Raw genomic sequence first — 14,226 nt, 5'->3', positions numbered from 1 at the left:
TAGGTCTTCCTCGCTGTGTACTTTTCACCTCTCCCCTGAAATCTCTAATTTGGCTGAGCTTGCAGTCGCAGACCGGTTTCGGCCTGGTCTGTCCTTGAGTGCACATCTGGCTACCTCCCTTTTGTTATTGTTTGAAGATGGATGTTAGCTAGCCCTCGTTAGCCCTTATCTCCTCCCACCTTTGACACCTTTGAACCATGAATTACATCCTTGGTTTCGTCTTTTCTGTTTCCCCTTATCAGCTTCTTTCTCCAGCATTCCGGACCTCCTTCTCAGGCCGTTTGCAGGGGTTAGTAATTAATTGCCTACTTGCATGCATGTTAGTTCTGGGAAAGCAGGTTTTAATAGTTTTAGCATTTTCTATGTAGCTCTCTATTAATATTTTCGATATATCTTCGGTTAGAAAGTATATTTTCTATATGGGCCCCTATCAATTCCCCCCTTTTCTATTGAGTTAAGTAAATTCTTTTACTTGACTGTTCTCTCTGATTAGTGTTATACTTTGCACATTGATGTCAAACCCACATGTATAGAGTCACTACTAGAAGTAAATAGAATAGTGGTAGCTATTATTAGATGCATTAGGACATTGAAGAATCTGGTGGCTGAAGGTGACCACTCAAAAGGTGTGTCCCACCACTTGTGTTCTCCATCTTTTTCTACCCTTTGCAATTTCTTTTTGCTATATGCTGCCATTCCCTTGGAGAGTTTTAGTAAAGTACTTTCCACTCCCAACTTTTTGTCTGAGTTTGTCTCTTCCATTGTTCATATGTATCTCCAGTATGTTTACACATCCATAGGGAACATTGTAGCGTGCAGCATATCATCAACCCCAGTATAATAAACACAATTATACTAACAAAGAGTTGCTTAAGCCATGTAAAGTTAGGTAGCCATGATGTTAGTTTTTTCCAAAGTTCCGAAAATCCCAGTGAAGTGTCATCCAAGGTCAGTTGATGTAGCACCTGTGTTTGTTTCCAGATTTGTTCCAAGTCAACAGTTATTCTCTGACTCTGATCTACATATGTACAACAGCTATTATTTAGTACTGTACATACTCCTCCTTCCTTGCTATATAGCAAGTCCAATGCTAATCTGTTTTGTAGTGTAATTTTTGAAATGCTTTCCATTTCTTTCTGTTGTGCTCTTATGGCATCTACAGTGGAATTCATGGCCACCTCTAAGGTAGCTGATAGGTTTACCATAGCTTTTTCTAGTTCACTTACCCCTAGCCATGGCAAAAACCATCGAGCAGAACTATGGAAAGAGCTGGGTTTTTCTAAAGATCCATGATTGAAATGGTTCTTAATACTTCAGAACTGGTGGGGAAGGCTGTACCTATTAAGGGGAACCCACGTGCCGAATTTTCAGGTAATTGTGCACAAATCCAACAGGAAGATAATTTCAAGCTGTCAACCACCTTCCTTAACAGTTGCAAGTACACATTTTGATCCCATGCGGTGGCAATGCTTACCACTGACAATATCCACAGATAACTAACCCTCATTTTGCCTGTACAGTTTGAGTTTAGATGGTCCTGTTAGCTCCGAGGTCCATCCTTTGTGAGGCACTTTCCTCACACGGGTGTGGTGAATCCAGGCGTTTTATTCCCTGAGCTTGGTTGCTGTGAAAGAGGTGAGAAGCACTTGGTATGGTCCTTCCCACTGTGGCTCCAAAGTTTTCTCTGTAAGAGACTTAACATATACATAGTCTCCAGGTTGTATGTTATGCACTGGCCCATCCAAACCCCTGCATCGAGTTCCAAACACCTGTTTCTCAATTTTATGAAGCTGTTTCCCTAATGCCACCATGAAGGAAGTCATCAATTCTTCACCAATTTGTGAAGAGGTTCCCTTCTGTACCCCATAGGGTCGTCCATATAGAATTTCAAATGGGCTTAGTCCTTCCTTAGCTCGGGGTCTCGTTCGTATCCGTAGCATTGCTAGGGGTAGAGATTGTGGCCAGGCCAAATTGGTTTCTTGTCCTAATTTAACAATCTGTTGTTTAATCAAGTGATTCATTTTCTCCACCTGGCCACTGGATTGTGGCCGGTGTGGAGTGTGTAGTTGCCAATCTGTCCCTAGATGGTGGCTTATTTTTTGCACTATTTTGGAGATGAAGTGCGGCCCTCTATCTGAGGACATCACCTCTGGGACTCCAAACCTGGGTATGATTTCTTGTAGCAACACCTCGGTCACCTCTCGAGCTTTAGCTGTCCTGCATGGGAAAGCTTCTGGCCAGCCTGAAAAGGTGTCAGTTAGTACAAGGAAGTATTTATGCCCCTCTTTTCTAGGAAGTTCCGAGAAATCAATTTGCCAATGTTGTCCCGGGCAATTTCCTTTCCCAATTTGGCCCATTTCTGGTTTTGGGACAATTTTTGGGTTAGTCTGGAGGCAAAGGTCACATTGCTGAGTCACTTGTCTGACAGTGGTGTATAAATTCCGAGCTGTCGTGTGTCGGATAAGGTATTTGTATAATGTCTCCGCCCCCCAGTGTCCCTTCTTGTGTTCCTCCCGGACCAATGGCCAAACCATATAAGAGGGGACTATGAGTTTCCCGTGTGATGTTACAGCCCACCCGTCCTCATTGTATGTTCCTTCCAAATCTGTAATTAACTTTCGATCTTCCTTAGTGTATTCTGGCTTACCTTCTAAGGTTATCTGTCCGTCTGGGACTAGTGCTCCTTCCACCTTTACCATTTCTTTAGCTGCCTGTTTTGCCTCTCGGTCTGCCAGTTCGTTTCCCGTTTCCAATTCGGTGCTCACTTTCTGGTGTGCCCTGATGTGCATAATTGCCACTTTTTCAGGAAGTTGGACTGCATTCAAGAGTCTTAAAATTTCCTCCGCGTGCTTGATAGTCTTTCCTTGGGAGTTCAACAGTCCTCTCTCCTTCCAAATTGCTCCGTGGGCATGTACCACTCCAAAGACGTATTTAGAATCAGTCCAAATATTCACAGCCTTTCCTTCGGCCCTCTCCAGGGCCCGAGTGAGGGCTATGATCTCAGCCTTTTGTGCTGAAGTGTCAGCCGGTAGTGGTCCAGATTCTATTACCTTTTCAGCAGTGGTGATGGCGTACCCGGGATGTCGTCTTCCGCCCAGGATGTAGCTGCTCCCATCTGTGAACCAGTGCTCTACCCCATCCATGGGGGCATCTTTGAGGTCAATGCGGCTAGAGTATGTGGCCTCAATCGTCTCGAGGCAGTCGTGGTCCACCGGTTCTCCAGTCTTCCCACTAAGAAATGAAGCTGGGTTGACAATGTTAGTGTTCACAATCTCTACATAGTCCTGCTCGACCATGATAGCTTGATATTTCAGGAACCTCTGTGGGGAGACCCAATGTCCCCCTTTTACTTCAAGGACTGTAGACACTGTGTGAGATACTAAACCAGTCATTTTCTGACCCAGGGTAAACTTCCGCACTTCCTGAACATTCAGGATGACTGCTGCTACTGCCTTTAGGCAGCCAGGCCACCCTTTGGCAGCAGCATCCAATTGTTTGGAGAAGTACGCCACAGCTCGTCTGTATGGTCCCAGGTCTTGTGCCAGTACTCCTAACGCTATTCCCTGCTTTTCATGGGAAAATAGGAGAAATGGTCTACTCACATCAGGGAGTCCCAGTGCCGGTGCTGACATCAGGGCCTTCTTCAGCTGATGGAATGCCCGATCTGACTCAGCATCCCATTGGAGGTGACTTTGGCTGGATGTTATCAAGGAATACAGTGGTTTGGCCAGCAGGCCACAGTCATGTATCCAGAGCCGGCACCACGCCGTCATTCCCAGGAAGGTCCGCAGTTCTTTTACAGTCTGTGGCCAAGGGGTCTGGCATATGGCTTCTTTCCGGGCTTGCCCCAAGGACCGTTGCCCTGCACTGATCTCATACCCTAGGTATGTAACCTGCTGCAAAGTCACTTGTGCCTTTTTCTGGGACGCTCGGTACCCCTGAAGCTCAAGAAAATTTAATAAACTTACAGTCCAGGTGACACAGGCTTCTCTGGTTTTAGTTGCAATGAGGATGTCATCCACATATTGTAGTACCTTTCCTTCTTCCGATGGTGGTTCCCATAATTCCAAATCTTTTGCTAGTTGGTTCCCGAAGATGGTAGGGCTGTTCTTGAAACCTTGTGGCAACACAGTCCACGTGAGCTGGGTCTTCTGACCACTCTTAGGGTTTTCCCACTCGAATGCAAAAATTTTCTGACTGGCTTCGTGGAGAGGGAGGCAAAAGAAGGCATCTTTTACATCTAGAACTGAAAACCAAATTAAGTCAGGAGTTAAAGTGATTAGCGAGGTATATGAATTGGCAACGACGGGGAATAGATCCTCTGTTATTTTGTTAATGGCCCTCAGATCCTGGACTATTCGATAGGACCCATCTGGTTTTCGGACAGAGAGGATGGGGGTATTGAACTCCGATTCGCATTCTCTCAATAAGCCCAATTCTAGGAATCGCTCTATTTTGGGGCAAATCCCTTCCCTGTCTTCTTTCTTCAGTGGGTATTTTTTGATTCTTACTGCTCTCTGTCCATCCTTCAAATTTATTATTATTGGTTGGGCATTCTTGGCACGTCCTGGGACATCAGTCACCCAAACCTGTCTTGGTTTGAAAAGACAGGTGTCTGTGGAGGAAGGCAGGAGCCTCCCTTGAAATGGAAAGTGCAACCCCCTTCCCTCCAAATTATTATAATTTTGAAATTAACAGGCCTTCAGGCAAAGATATGGGGAATAGGAATAACAGTTCTTTACTAACATATATAGATATATAACACAAGGCAGGGAAAAACAAACAACCCCCTGGTTTACACTGACAGAGTCAGGAATACAACCTGACACCCTGTTAGGGTGGCAGTAGCAGTCCGATAAGGTGATGGCTGCAGTCCTCCTGAAGCGATGGATGTAGTTCTGTGGAAGCAGCGATCAGGTAAAAGAGTCTGGTCTTCCTCTGAAGGTCCAGTGGTCGGCAGGTAGCTCTTGTCCTCTGGAACTCCAGTGGGGGGAAAAGCTCCTCTGGGAATCCAGTGGAAGAAAGGCTGCTAGGGTGTTCGAGATCTCAGTTTTTATTTGGCATGGACTGCTTGGCTCCTTCCCCCCCCCCCCCCCCCAGGGTGGAGCATCTCACAATGGGATGGGGAGTCGTGAGGCAGTTCCTTGATGGGCCATGAACAGGAGATAGCCCAGGAGCGAGTTACCGATGGGTCAGGCGATAAGGCATTGTTGTGCCCATGAACAGGAGATAGTCCAGAGGGGGGAGGCAGGGAGCACCACCCCACCTGGTCTCAACAGCTCCTGAAGATGGTAATAGAATATTTTATTTTTTTTGTTCCTTTTGGCACATTTTACCCTGTAACCCAGGACATAATCCACCCCTTATTCTATTACCATCTACACCATACCCAACCCAATGCCCCCTTACAGATACATATATACATATATACACAATGAAACCTTACACAGAGTTCTCACTTAAAATTAGGTCTCCTTGTGGTACACAACGGGTTTCCCCATTTTTCTGCATTACCCACCAAGTGTAACCAGGTCCTTGAGCAAAAACAACCCCACGGAGGGGTGTGCCTTTGCCTGATGTGGGATTAATCCAAACAGTCTTTCCTAACATACCTCTCGTATGTACCACAGGGACTTTATCTCCGTCCACTGTGTGCAAGGGTCCAGACTGGGCGGGACCAGCTCGATTGATGGACCCTCGGGTATTGACCATCCAGGTGGCCTTTGCTAAGTTCAGTTCCCAATTTTTGAAAGTCCCCCCTCCAAGTGCTTTTAGGGTAGTCTTAAGTAGCCCATTGCACCGTTCAACTTTCCCGGCAGCTGGTGCATGATAAGGGATATGATATATCCATTCGATTCCATGTTCTCTGGCCCAAGTGCTTATGAGGCTGTTCTTGAAATGTGTCCCGTTGTCTGACTCGATTCTCTCAGGGGTGCCATGTCTCCAAAGAACTTGCTTTTCCAGGCCCAAGATGGTGTTCCGGGCAGTAGCATGAGGCACAGGGTAGGTCTCCAGCCACCCAGTGGTTGCTTCCACCATGGTCAGCACGTAGCGCTTGCCTTGACGGGTTTGGGGAAGAGTGATGTAGTCAATTTGCCAGGCTTCCCCATACCTGTACTTCGACCATCGTCCACCGTACCACAGAGGCTTCATCCGCTTGGCCTGCTTGATCGCAGCGCAGGTCTCACAGTCTTGGATAACCCGGGAGATACTGTTCATGGTTAGATCCACCCCTCGGTCCCGTGCCCATTTATAAGTGGCCTCTCTGCCTTGATGGCCTGAGGCATCATGGGCCCATCGAGCTAAGAACAACTCTCCTTTATGTTGCCAATCTAAGTCTATCTGGGACACCTCTATTTTTGCAGCCTGATCTACCTGTTCATTGTTACGATGTTCTTCATTAGGCCGACTCCTGGGGACATGAGCATCTACATGACGGACCCTCACAGGTAGCTTCTTTACCCGAGTGGCAATATCTTTCCACTCATCAGCAGCCCAAATTGGTTTTCCCCTACGCTGCCAGTTGGCCTTTTTCCACCTTTCCAGCCAGCCCCACAGAGCATTGGCTACCATCCACGAATCAGTATAAAGGTAGAGCTTGGGCCACTTCTCTCTTTCAGCAATGTCCAGGGCCAGTTGAACGGCTTTGAGTTCAGCAAGTTGACTTGATCCACCTTCTCCTTCAGTAGCTTGTGCGACCTGTCGTGTGGGGCTCCATACGGCTGCTTTCCACTTCCGGTTCATCCCTACGATGCGACAGGAACCGTCAGTGAAAAGAGCATATCGTGTTTCCTCTGCTGGTAGGTGGTTGTACGGTGGAGCTTCTTCAGCCCGCGTCACTTGTTCCTGCTCCTCTTCGTCAGTGAGGCCAAAGTCTTCACCTTCCGGCCAGTTCGTAATTATCTCCAAAATCCCAGGGCGATTTGGGTTTCCAATACGGGCGCGCCGTGTGATGAGGGCAATCCATTTGCTCCATGTGGCGTCGGTGGCGTGGTGGGTGGAGGGAACCTTTCCTTTAAACATCCACCCCAGCACCGGTAGTCGGGGTGCCAGGAGGAGTTGTGCTTCGGTGCCAATCACTTCCGAGGCAGCTTGGACTCCTTCATAGGCTGCTAGGATTTCCTTCTCTGTGGGAGTGTAGTTGGCCTCCGACCCTCTATAACTTCGACTCCAGAATCCCAGTGGTCGGCCACGAGTCTCTCCAGGCACCTTCTGCCAAAGGCTCCAGGACAAACCATTGTTCCCGGCCGCAGAGTAGAGCACGTTCCTCACCTCTGGTCCCGTCCTGACTGGGCCACGGGCTAGCGCATGAGCGATCTCCCGCTTGATTTGGGCAAAAGCTTGTTGCTGTTCAGGGCCCCAGTGGAAATCGTTCTTCTTGCGGGTAACCAGGTACAAAGGGCTCACAATCTGGCTGTACTCAGGAATGTGCATTCTCCAAAAACCTATGGCGCCTAGGAAAGCCTGTGTTTCCTTCTTGCTGGTTGGTGGAGACATCGCAGTGATCTTATTGATGACCTCGGTGGGGATCTGACGCCGTCCGTCTTGCCACTTTACCCCCAGGAACTGGATCTCTCGGGCAGGTCCCTTGACTTTGCTCTTCTTGATGGCAAAACCAGCTTCCAGGAGAATCTGGATGATCTTCTCTCCTTTCCCAAATACTTCCTTTGCCGTGTTCCCCCACACAATGATGTCATCGATGTACTGCAGATGTTCCGGAGCTTCACCCTTTTCCAGTGCAGCCTGGATCAGTCCATGGCAGATGGTGGGACTGTGCTTCCACCCCTGGGGCAGTCGGTTCCAGGTGTACTGTACGCCCCTCCAGGTGAAGGCAAACTGAGGCCTGCATTCTGCTGCCAGAGGAATGGAGAAAAAAGCATTGGCAATGTCAATAGTGGCATACCACTTTGCTGCCTTGGACTCCAGCTCGTACTGGAGTTCCAGCATGTCCGGCACGGCAGCGCTCAACGGTGGAGTCACTTCATTCAAGCCACGATAGTCCGCAGTCAATCTCCATTCTCCGTCAGACTTGCGCACAGGCCAAATGGGGCTGTTGAAGGGTGAGTGGGTCTTGCTGACCGCCCCTTGACTCTCCAGCTCGCGGATCATTTTGTGGATGGGGGTCACGGCATCTCGATTCGTCCGATACTGCCGGCGGTGCACTGTCGAGGTGGCAATTGGCACTTGTTGCTCTTCCACCTTCAAGAGTCCTACTGCAGATGGGTTTTCCGATAGTCCGGGCAAGGTGTTCAATTGCCTAATGCTCTCTGCCTCCACAGCAGCTATCCCAAATGCCCACCTGAGACCTTTTGGGTCCTTGTAATAGCCGTTCCGGAGGAAGTCTATGCCCAGAATACACGGGGCCTCTGGGCCAGTCACAATCGGATGTTTCTGCCACTCCTTCCCAGTAAGGCTCACCTCGGCTTCCAACAGAGTCAATTGCTGCGATCCCCCCGTTACCCCGGCAATGGAAACAGGTTCTGCCCCCACACGTCCCGATGGCATTGGGGTACACTGCGCGCCAGTATCAACTAACGCTTTGTATTTTTGTGGCTCTGGCGTGCCAGGCCATCGGATCCACACCGTCCAAAATATCCGGTTTTCCCGTGCCTCTCCCTGGCTAGAGGCAGGGCCCCTCTAGCACTGGTTACCATTTCCTTCCTGGACATACATACTAGAGGTTCCTTCAAGGGGATCTGTCAGATCATCCTCCCTTCTGTAATATCTGGCAGCTCGGTCCTGGGAGGTTGAGGCTACCTTCACTTTAGTGTTACTCCCCCGGTTAGTGTTTCCCTCCTTGAGTTGACGCACCCGTGCTGCCAGGACAGAAGTGGGTTTCCCATCCCACCTTCCCACGTCTTCCCCATGGTCGCGCAGGAAGTACCATAGCTCAGCTCGCGGGGTGTCCCCTCTCCCTCTAGCTGGGGGACGTTGGGCTCCGACTTTGGGGCCTGTGACTTGTACCGGTGCCAAATGGGAACTGCTCCTCCTCACCTCCTCCTTTATTTCCCTCATCTCCTCTTGTAGGCTCTTAATCACAGCAGAGACGTTAGCCTGCATTGGGCCATGGATCACGCTTTCAAAATTTCTAAGCTTGCTCGTGACAGAACCCACTGTCTCTCGGTCGTTATCTGCATTAATCATTGCAATGAAGGTGGAGTATTCAGATGGCCCTAGATTTGCCAGATTCCACAACATTTGCCCTGTGCACCTGACTTTGTCAGGGTCATTACCATGCTGTCCATCCCTCCCAAAGAGTACCTCCAATACTGCCACTTCTCTCAGCTGCTGGATCCCTTCCTCAAGGGTCTTCCAGCGCATTCTGTGATGGTGCTCCTGCATTCTCTCTCTGTGGACAAACCTCTCTCTCACACTCATTAAAAGCCGCTCCCAGAGGGAAAGGGTCCCTGGCTCCCTTACAAATACCAGATTGACACCTGAGTCCTGAGTCAAGGGTCCCAAATTCCTTGCCTCACTGCCATCCAGTTGCACACCCGTACCCATAAGATCCCAGACCCGAAGTAACCAGGTTGTAAAAGCCTCACGCCCCCGCCGTACGATGTCTTTGTGCAGATTACGGAGACTGTCGTACGTCAGGGACTCTGTGATTATCTCAACCACTGGCTCGCCTGCAGGTTCTGAGGGCCCTCCTTTCTTAACTGGGCGCTCTGCTTTCATCTTAGATTTCCTCGTTTCCACAGGGGCGACTGCTGCTGGCTCTGACTGCCCTTGCGTTTCAGCTGGAACCTGGACGGTTGTAACGTCTGTGGGTTCTACTGCTGCACCATTAGACTCTCCCTCTTCAAGGCAGGAGGAGGGATTCCCAGCAGCTGAGAGAATGCACTCCTTCAGCATCTGGCCCATCTCACGTATCTCCTTCACCCAATCCGGGTGGTTCATTTCTGATGGGAGCTGTGAGGCAGGGTCAGATTCTGGAGCAGCATTCCTAGTCAGGGTGGTTATCCAAGCCAATCTCCCCTGATCTCTGAATACTGAATAAAACAGGATTATGAGCAACACCAGCCACTGTATGATATCATTAGCACTTAGGAAAGATCTGAATCCTTCGAAAACTGGTGGAGTAGACCCAAAGAGCTGGGTTAGGGGTTGGGAGAAAGTTTCTCCCGGTGTCATTTCCTCACAGTAGGTACCATTATTAAAGTAACCCCAAAAGCATACAGTTAGTGTGTGACAGCTCCGAATCCGTGTGCCCGCCTTCCAGAGGAAGTTAATAAGCCCTGAATTCCTCACCTTATTAATCCATAAAACAAACTGGAAAACAGTCACAGTAGCCTTAGTTATAGGACCCATGTTTAGATAAGGGCCTGCAAATGGGAGAAATACAGCCACCACCACATGCCACACGAACCAGGATAAGCTAGCCCACATGATGCCACCTAACAAGGAATCTATATCCAACGCACAAGAACCGTTATTCCTTTTATCTCTCAATGCCCTCGTGCCCCACGTTGGGCGCCAAAATCTGTCTTGGTTTGAAAAGACAGGTGTCTGTGGAGGAAGGCAGGAGCCTCCCTTGAAATGGAAAGTGCAACCCCCTTCCCTCCAAATTATTATAATTTTGAAATTAACAGGCCTTCAGGCAAAGATATGGGGAATAGGAATAACAGTTCTTTACTAACATATATAGATATATAACACAAGGCAGGGAAAAACAAACAACCCCCTGGTTTACACTGACAGAGTCAGGAATACAACCTGACCCCCTGTTAGGGGGGCAGTAGCAGTCCGATAAGGTGATGGCTGCAGTCCTCCTGAAGCGATGGATGTAGTTCTGTGGAAGCAGCGATCAGGTAAAAGAGTCTGGTCTTCCTCCGAAGGTCCAGTGGTCGGCAGGTAGCTCTTGTCCTCTGGAACTCCAGTGGGGGGAAAAACTCCTCTGGGAATCCAGTGGAAGAAGGCTGCTAGGGTGTTCGAGATCTCAGTTTTTATTTAGCATGGACTGCTTGGCTCCTTCCCCCCCCCACCCCCCCCCCCCCCCCAGGGTGGAGCATCTCACAATGGGATGGGGAGTCGTGAGGCAGTTCCTTGATGGGCCATGAACAGGAGATAGCCCAGGAGCGAGTTATCGATGGGTCAGGCGATAAGGCATTGTTGTGCCCATGAACAGGAGAAAGTCCAGAGGGGGGAGGCAGGGAGCACCGCCCCACCTGGTCTCAACAGCTCCTGAAGATGGTAATAGAATACTTTTTTTTCCTTTTGGCACATTTTACACTGTAACCTAGGACAGCTTGTTCCCCAAGGTGGGCGCAGTGTTGTCCTCAGATGCCTTGCGCTTGATGCCACCCGCTTGTCGCCTGCTGCTGCCCGCCTGCTGCTTGCTGCCGCCCACCGCCGCGCCGCCCCTGCCCAGCTGCCCCTCGCACAGGGCTTTGGAGTCTTTGTCCACGTGGCACGTTGCCGTCTTCTTCTTCTTCTTCTTCTTCTTGGGTGGGTCGTCGTCCTGCGGGGAGCTCTCTTGCATCTTGGACATGTCGGCCGGTGCAGGGCGCTTGGCCTGCTTGCCGCCCGCCTCTCCCGCTCTGGGCAGTGCCTGGCCGGAGACGTCAGCCGGCATCAGCGGCAAGCGGCTCACAACCTCCTGGGGCTGCCGCTGCGGCACCTTCTCCAGCTGCTGGGCCGTGCAGGGTGGATCATGCTGGGGGGCTGCTGTGGGGCTGGCCAGGGGACGAAGCAGCGGGAAGCACAGGGGGCTCAGCCAGGGACTCTCCAGGGGACACTTCAGCGGGTTCTTCTTGGGACTCCCCACAGGACAGTCCTCTGCAGTCTTGGGAGAACTCTCCGGAGCGCTCTCCTTGAAAGCCTCCAGGGGACTCAGTGGCAGGCAGCTGGGGAGGTCTGTCACCACCCCGCCCCGCTTCCCCTTGGGGTCCTGCAAGGGGCTGGCCGGCACCCCCCAGAGGGGGTTGGTGTCCCCCAGCATCACCTCCGCCAGGCTCTCCGTGCAGCAGCTGCCCTCCACTGCGTGCTGCGCAGTCAGCCGTCTTTACAGGGTACAAAACGTGTTCAGCCGCGGGTTGAAACCTGCAGAGCTCATTTGTGACTTTAACCTTTCTGAGATTTTCTTTTTTTTCAATTCCTAAAAGAAACTGTGAAAAACAATCTTCTGGCCCACGGCTGGTAATTAGTTTGGAAAACTTGTGGAATGAGTGCAGCAAGCGGATAGTTTGTGGTCTCAAAGCCTCAGTTTTAGGGTCCATAGCTCAGTTTCTAGGGGTGAAAGCCTCATTTTTCTGCTCCAGACCCTCCTTTGAAGGGGCAAGTCCCCACTTAGGACAGATGACAGACGCTCTCTGTTAACCCCTCTCCCCTACCAAAAGGGAAAAGGAGAGAGCAAGGGAGAGAGACTTTACGGTTTGGAAAAGAAAACTAAAACACCTTTAATGAAATAATAACCATAAAAGAAGAGATAATAATAAGGAAATAATGAAATATATACAAAATATACAAATAGATACACCACCAATACTGAACCCAGCTCCCCCCACCCTGATGACGACCCGTCACCACCACGCTGCAGAGCTGGCACAGGGGCAGTCCCAGGCTGGATTCGGCAGCAGACAGGGATGGGATGCAGGAGCTGGACTCAGGCACTGGATTCGGGGATGCACGGGTCGGGATCGATGACAGAAGAACAGACAGAGCCCTCCTTAGATGTCGGCCATTGAAGAAGAGAGATTGACCCTCGTGATCCCTCAGCTTTATGCTGAACATGACGTCTATGGGATGGAATACTCTGTTGGCCAGGTTTGGGTCACCTGTCCGGTTCGCTCCTCCCTGCAGGTGCGACCTTTTTCATGCTTGCGACCCTCTTCACTGCCGGCACCCCAACACGCAGAACAAGATTTAGCAGTGACCTTGGCCGCTACAAGGACAAGTATAAGCAAGAGCCTCTCTGCATCCCATTCCTTGGTACGAACTATAAACATCAAGTGTTATCACTGCTAGGAGCAGTCACTGTCTGGAAAAACAGGCTGTTGATTTCAGAAAGTTCAGTTGCTTACGAGAGACTTAACAGAAAAGTAAAAGCACTAAACCAGAATCAGTTGTGGTTTAGCCCAAACCAGGACACTTATGTCCTGAGGTACTCCTTTTGCCCTGTGGTGGTTTGGCCCTGGCCAGATGCCAGCTACCCACCAAAGCCACTCTATCACTCTCACCCCCTCAGCTGGACAGGGGAGAGAAAATATAACAACGGGCACGTGGGTCAGATAAAGACAGTTGAATGAAGCAAAAGCCGCACGCGGAAGCAAAAGCAAAACGAAAGATCTTATTCTCTACTTCCCATCAGCAGGCGATGGCCAGCCACTTCCTGGGAAGTAGGGCTCCGGTACGCGTAGCGGTTGCTCTGGACGACAAACGCGAAACAAACGTCCCCCCCTTCTTCCTGTTTTCCCCAGCTTATATTGCTGAGCAGACGTCATGTGGGATGGAATATCCCTTTGGACATTCTAGTTAGGCATGGTGGATCCTATCTACGTTTCTATCTGTGAATGGTGGATTCTGTCTATGAATGGTGGAGTCTATCTAGAAATGGTGGATTCTATGTAGGAGTAGTGACGAGTGGTCTGGGAAATCCCTGGAGTTTGTGGGAGAGAATTTTTGTCGCAGGTACTCAGGGAGCCAACTAGGAAAGATGCCCTCCTAGACTTGTTCTTTGTGACTGGAGAAGGACTGGTGGGAGATGTGATGGTAGGTGCCGGCCTTGGCCACAGGGATCTTGAGATGGTTGAGTTTAGAATTATCAGGGTAATGAGAAAGAAGGACAGCAGTGCTGCCACCCTGGACTTCAAGAGAGCAAATGTTAGGCTGTTCTCGTTGTGAACTAGAACAAACATCGGATTTTGCACCTACAGAGGGGTGTGTGTATGGGGAGGGGATGCACCAGGGCATGGGCAATCCCAGGGGAGGGCATCTGAGGGTGCCCAGAGGGAAACAGCAGAGCTCCGAGGGTGCCCAGAGGGGCTGGTGGGTGACGGCAGCTCACAGGCAGCAGAGCCGAGGGGCTCATAAAGATTAGGGCGGCGACTGGAGAGGACCTGAAGTCCTGCTTGAAGTCCTAGGCTGGACTAGCTGATCTCCAGAGGTCCCTCCCAACCCCTACCGCTCTGTGATGCTGTGATGCTGTGGTGCTGTGACGCTGTGTTGACATCACAATGACCGCTACCCCTACCGCTCTGTGATGCTGTGATGCTGTGGCACTGTGAC

The sequence above is a fragment of the Leptosomus discolor genome, chromosome 23, assembly GCF_034619465.1.
Source record: "Leptosomus discolor isolate bLepDis1 chromosome 23, bLepDis1.hap2, whole genome shotgun sequence".
Taxonomy (NCBI): Eukaryota; Metazoa; Chordata; class Aves; order Leptosomiformes; family Leptosomidae; genus Leptosomus; species Leptosomus discolor.
The sequence above is the reverse complement of the archived record's forward strand: the minus strand, read 5'-3'. Positions refer to the sequence as shown.